This window comes from Leopardus geoffroyi, chromosome A1 (genome assembly GCF_018350155.1).
Source record: "Leopardus geoffroyi isolate Oge1 chromosome A1, O.geoffroyi_Oge1_pat1.0, whole genome shotgun sequence".
In the NCBI taxonomy this organism is placed as follows: Eukaryota; Metazoa; Chordata; class Mammalia; order Carnivora; family Felidae; genus Leopardus; species Leopardus geoffroyi.
Window position 1 is genome coordinate 112772737 of NC_059326.1, and position 6858 is coordinate 112779594.

Genomic DNA, 6858 nt, shown 5'->3' on the forward strand with positions numbered 1-6858 from the left:
GTTATTTCCACACCAGTATCTATGATCACTTACCATGAAAAAGGTATTTAAAAATTGTCTTTCCCTATATCATCTATCCTGGTGCATCTGAAGAATCATTTGCAGCTCTCCTCCAGGGCATCTATTCCCAATGGACATGTAAAAGGAGACAGGGAATGACAGCCAGGTACTCTTACATTATATGTGCCAGCCATGATTTTAGAATGCAGTCATAAACTTGAACATTTTCTCTTCCCTTATGTCCCCCTTTCCTCTCCTCTTCAATTTCTTCCTTCTCCTCTTCCTTTTTGCATTAATATTTGGCAGTGAACTCTAAAACTCTTAGAAAAGGCTGGACCACAGACCACATCCACCTTAGATGCATGTGAATTTAGCCGGTCTTGGGAAACATTTTGAGACTTCTTTGATTGGTTGAGTCCCATTTGATGTGTGTCAAATTGCCAAAACTCCCTCATCTCACCATGCCAAGTCTCTGTTATTTATCCAACCTATCTTTTTTTTTTTTTTTTTTTTTTGTGGAAAACAAGACTCTGCCTCAAGTGTCTCCCATTGATAGAAATCCTTACGGTACTGGATTGACCCCCAAAAAAGGTTTGAGACACCTCTCATGAAGCCTGATCCCATCCCTGATTGTAGCCTTTGATCCAGGAAGGCTAAAAAGGAAAAAAATTCAGGTTGGCTGTAGGTAAATTATAAGTTGTTTTATCTCTAATACCAGTGGATTGTGTACACTATGTTATTTGAAACTCTAGGTTAGTTATTCCTCACCTGATAATCACAAATCTAAGAAGCTAAATGAAGTGCAAGCATCAGAAGTATAAATAACATTACTGCAAGGTACATAATCCAACTTCTCAAGATTAGTAACAAAAAGAAAAACTTGAAAGCTGAGGGAAGTGAAACATCGTGTATAGAGAAATGAAGATGCCAGAAAATTTCTCATCAGGAGAAAAGCAAGTGATAAGAGAATGAAATAGCATCTTTAAAGAACTTTAAAAAATGCTGTCAACCTAGAATTCTATACCCAGTAAAAATATCTTTCAAAAATGAAGACAAAATAAAGACATTTTGAGACGTACAGAAGCTGAAAGAATGCATCACCATCAGAACCACATTAAAAGAAATGTTGACACAAGTCCTTCAGACAGAAGGGCAGTGATACTGGATGGAAATAAGAATCTATACCCAGAAATAAAGTACACAAGAAATGGTAATTAATAGGTAAATATATAAGATTTTTTATTATTTAAATCTCTTTAAAAGATAATTGACTATTCACACAAAGATAACAATACTGTATTTGGAGTTTATAATACATACATACATGTGCAAATTTACGACACTAATAGCATAAAAACCGAGAGGTGGGAAATGAAAGAATGCTATTGTTAGGTTCTTATACTGTGTATGAAGTGATATAATATTAGTAGATGATAAACTGTGGTAAGTTAAAGATATATATACTATAAACCCTAAAGAAACCACTAAAACAACATAGCAAACTAGTAAACCAACAATAGAAATGATAAAAAATACCCAATGCAAATAAGTGCAGAAAAGGAAGAAAAGAGAAAAAGAAAACAAAGGAGACAATTGGAAAACAAATAGCAAGATGAAAAACTTAATATGTTAATTAGCACATTCAGTGTAACTTCTCTAATTAAAAGGCATAGATTGTGAGATTGGATAAAAAAGGAAGACCCAATAATATGCTATTTACAAGAAATATGAAAACACATGTAAATCAAAAGTAAAAGAAGGGGGAAATATGTATGTTGATAACAGTAATCAAAAGGAAGTTGGGGTGGTAACATTAATATTACACAAAATACAGTTTAGAACAAAGAATATTACCAGGGGTAAAGAAGGTAATTTCATCATGATAAATAGGTTAGTATATCAAGAAGACATAGCAGTCCTATAAGTTTATATACCTAATAACACAGCTTCAAAATACAGGAAGCAAAAACTGATAGAACCACAAAAAACAAAAACAAAAGCATAATTACAGTCAGATTTTAATACCTCTATTCAAACATGCAGGCAAAAATTTATCAAAGACGTAGTAGTCTTGAACAAAAGTATCAACCAACCTAACTTGATTGGCATTTATATAGCTTTCTTAGCATCAGTAAAATTATTTTCAAGTGCACTCAGAACATTTACCAACATAGACCACTGGACCATAAAATAAGTCTTGATGAATTTAGAAGGATAACAATATGGTATCTGATCATAATAGGATTAAATTAGAAGTCAGGGGTGCCTGAGTGTCAGTCGAGTCATGATCTCATGGTTTGTGAGTTTGAGCCCTGCGTCAGGCTTTTTGCGGACAGCTCAGAGCCTGGAGCCTGCTTAGGATTCTGTGTCTTCCTCTCTCTTTGTCTCTCTCCAGCTCATGCTCTGTCTCTCTCTCTCTCTCTCAAAAATAATAAATAAACATTAAAAAAATTTTTAAAAAGAAATCAATAACAGAAAGAACTCTGAAATATCTTTAAATGTTTAGAAACTGAATAAAATATTTTTAAATAACACATGGATCAAGGAATAAATCAGAAGAGTAATTAGAAAGTATTTCGAAAGAATTAAAAAAGCAATATGTGATGATTTGTGGGATGCTGCTAAAAAGTATTATAGTTGCTGTCATTTATAGGGCTAAACACCTATGTTAGAAAAAAGATGGGACACCTGGGTGGCTCAGTTGGTTAAGTGTCCAATATCAGCTCAGGTCATGATCTCATCGTTTGTGAGTTCAAGCCATGCGTCGGGCTTTGTGCTGACAGAGCCTGGAGCCTGTTTCAGATTCTGTGTCTCCTTCTCTCTATGCACCTCCCCCACTCACACTCTCTCTCTCTCTCAAAAATAAATAAACGTTAAAAAGATTAAAAAAATAAAAAATAAAATTTACAAATCAACGATGTCAGGTATGATATGACCTTAAAAAAAAAAAAAAGAAAACAGAAAAAAAGAGCAAATTAAATCAAAGTAAGGAGAAGAAAGGAAATAATAAAGTTCAAAGCAGAAATCGCTAAAAGTCAAAACAAAAAAAATAGATAAAAATCAAAATGAAATGAAAAGCATTTATTTTAGAAGATCAATAAAATTAAACCTGAAGCCAGACTAATAAGGGGAAAAGAAGAGAAGACACATATCAGGAATGAGAGAAATGACATGGCTGTAGATTCTACAGGAATCCGGTTAAAACGATGTTATAGGAATATTATCAAAAATGTTATGCCTACTAATCTGACACTTTAGATGAAATGGACAGTCCCCCAAATGACTGAAATTACCAGCATTCATTCACTAAGAAACAGATAAAGTTGAATAATGCTATCCAATTTATAAATCTTAAGAGAACTGCCCATAAAGAAAAGTCACTGCTCTGATGGCTTTCTGGTGAATTATGCCAGACATTTAAGGAAGAAAGTTACACTAATCTTACATAAATTCTTTTAGAAAACTGAAAAGGAACGTTTCTCATTTAGTTCTATGAGGCTAGCGTCAACCTGTTAGCAACATCAGAGAAAGTCATTACAAGAAAACTACAGACCAACGTTGTGAATATACACGTAAGCATTCTAAATGAAATTTTAAATTTTAAAAGTTGTATTCAACAGTATCTAAAAAAGACTGGCTTTATCCCAGGAATTCAAAGTTGGTTTAATGTTAAAAAAATCAATGTAATTCATCATATTAACAAATCAAAACTGAAAAGCCATATAATCAAGTCAATGTATGCGCAAAAGCAGTTGACAAAGTTCAAACTCTGTTCCTGATGAAAACTTTCATCAAAGTAGAAATAGAATATAAGCTCCTCAGCTGAAAAGATATGTACAGAAAAACCCTTAAAAAGACAAATACTTAATGGTGACAGACTGAAAGCTTTGAAAAGCACTGTAGGAGAATGAAAGGACAGCCCAGAATCTGAAAACATATATTCACAAAACCTGTATCTGATAAAGGGCTTTTATCCAGAATATACAGAGAACTCTGAAAACTCAAAAATAAGAAAACAGCCCAATAAAAACATGGGTGAAATATTTAATTATACACTCCAGTGAAGAATGGCAAATAAGCACTTGAAAAACTGATCAACATAATCATTAGGGAAATACAAGTGAGATATTACTACACACTGATTACAATAGGCAATATTAAATAGATTGACCATATCTAATGTTGGCGAGGATGCGGAGAAACCGGAACTCTCATACACTGCTAGTGGGAATGTCATGGTGTGTGTACTTTGGAGAACAGTTTTTTCATTTCTTCAAAAGTCAGACATTATTTACAGCCTGTGAGTCAATCATTCTGCTTGTAGGCATGGAACTCACCTGAGAGGTATCAAAGACTTGTATACAAATGTTCAGCACAGCTTTATTTGAAATGGTCTCAAGCTGGAAACAACCCAAATGTCTATCAGCAGCAAAAGGATAAACATACTGGGTTATATCCATCCAGTGGATTATTACTTACCGTAAAAATAATGAACTATACCTACACACCGTTATGAGCCTCAAAATAATTATGCTGAGTGAAAAATTTTACACAACAATAGAGCACATGCTGTACCCTGCGTGGCTGTCAGTTGCCTGAATTCATAGGTAGGGACGGAATGGGGAGGGACAGGACAGAAGGATTGCAAAGACATATGAGGCAACATCTGAGGTTGATGGATATGTGTTCATTATCTTGATTGTGGTAGTTGTTTTATGGCTGTACACATATGTCAAGATTTGTGAATCTGTACACTTGAAATAGATACAGTTTATCATGTCAGTTATGATGTAATAACAGTTGTAAAACAAACAGCCCTAAGAGATTATTTTCATCCCCATATCTGTGAGGAGACTGATGATCAGAGGTTGTCTTCCTTAATGGCACACAGGGGAAAAAATTCCAGCTTATGTGCTTTATGTATTTTGACTTAATCCTTACAGCAACTCACAAAGATATGTTTGCTGGTCCCATTTGACAACAAAGAAGAATGAGACTGATAGACTTTAAGTAGCTTGTTCATGGTCTCACAATTTGTGGTTAAGGTAGGCTTTGAACCCATATCTCTGTCCCTCCAAAGCTATGTCTTCTTAGTGCTGGGAATCTTGATGTGTTTGAGCTCTACACATGATCACTGAGTCCTTACACTTTAAAAAGAAAGAAAAGTCACTACTGAGCCTTGAGCCTTCCACTTCCAAAGAAATGCCTCTGGCTTTACCCAGAGAAGCGTGTGTGAATCTCTCCTGCCCCAACACATGACAAATAATGTTTATGTGTGTGAGGCACTATATTTGGTATTCCTGCGATTGTGAGCAGTTTCCTGCATACTAACTACACCTGCAGCCTTTCTCTGTCATTCAAGAAAGCATTTTAGAAAATGGGTCAGTGAAAGTGATGCCTTGTGAATTTAACTTTATAAAAGCAAGTAATTTATAAACTTCACTCACTAAAAATAATAGCTACCATTTGTTGAGTGCCAGACACCCTCTGAACACTTTACATACATTATTCTATTTAATCTTAAAATGTGTAAGAGGCAGGTATTAATATTATCTTCTTTAAAAATGAGGAGGGGCGCGCTGGGTGGCTCAGTCGGTTAAGCGGCAGACTTTGGCTCAGGTCACGACCTCGTGGTTCACTAGTTTAAGTTCCATATTGGGCTCTGTGCTGACAGTTTGGAACCTGGAACCTGCTTCAGATTCTGTGTCTCCCTGTCTCTCTGCTGTTCCCCTGCTCGTGCTCTGTCTCTCTCTCTCAAAAAAAAAAAAAAAAAAAAAAAAAAAATACATTGAAAAAATTAAAAGAAAAAAAAAGAAAATGAGGAAACTGAAGCTCAGAGAGGTTAATGTCACTTTCCCAAGGTCATGTAGCCACTTGGTGGGGAATCCAAGTAAAAATTAGTCTAACTCTAGAATATGCTTGTTTTCCATGCTAAATTGCCTCCTAGTATTTTAAGTCTTATTTAAAGTATTTCTGATGGTGAGTGATTTCAGACATACTTGATGGTAGGTCATGGCAACCTGTGGTACTTGATCTGTGCCATGGAGAGAACTCTGGATGGGCCACAATGCCCAACAACTTCACACGGGACTCTAAAACCCGGCAATACACTGCAGGCTCCTTAGGAGGAGGTCTAGAACACCAGTTTGATTAAGAAGAATTAGCTCAGCCGGGGGAGGTGAAACACCAGTGACCCCTTTGGGATTACTGATTTTATCACTGTTAGGATGGATTAGGGAAGCACAGCAGATGGCGTTATCTCTGTGAAAGCTTAGAAAATGATGTCAGCACCTTTCCCGTCTTCTGTGCACACTCTGAAGTGAACAGGTCCAATTCCTCAAATTGGAGAGGAGCAAGCTTAGCTGGAACTTTTCTCTCAGAATGACAGAGCCGCCAGCTTCGGCTCCCTGCTGTTTCTGCAACAACCTAATTTACAGAACATTTAAAAAATTCACCACAATTAATAATTAATGCCTGGCCTTTAAATATTGAAAACACAAGCTAACAATGCCAAAGAGTCTTTAAAACATTAAGGATTAATTACCAGATGCATGATAGGAAGCAGTCTTTTTCACATTTTTTATTTGTTTTGTTGTCAGCAGCGGGACCCATTTTCAAACAAAATTTCACACATTTATTTATTTATTTATTTATTTATTTATTTATTATTTTAGGGAGAGAGAGTGCACATGTGCAAGTTGGGGAGGGCCATAGCATGAGATAAAGAGAGAAAAATGGGAGAGAGAGAGTGAGAGAGAGAGAATGAATATGAATCCTCGCCATGGAACCTGAAGCAGAACTGGATTCCATGGCCCTGGGATCATGACCTGAGCTGAAATCAAGAGTCAGCCGCTCAAC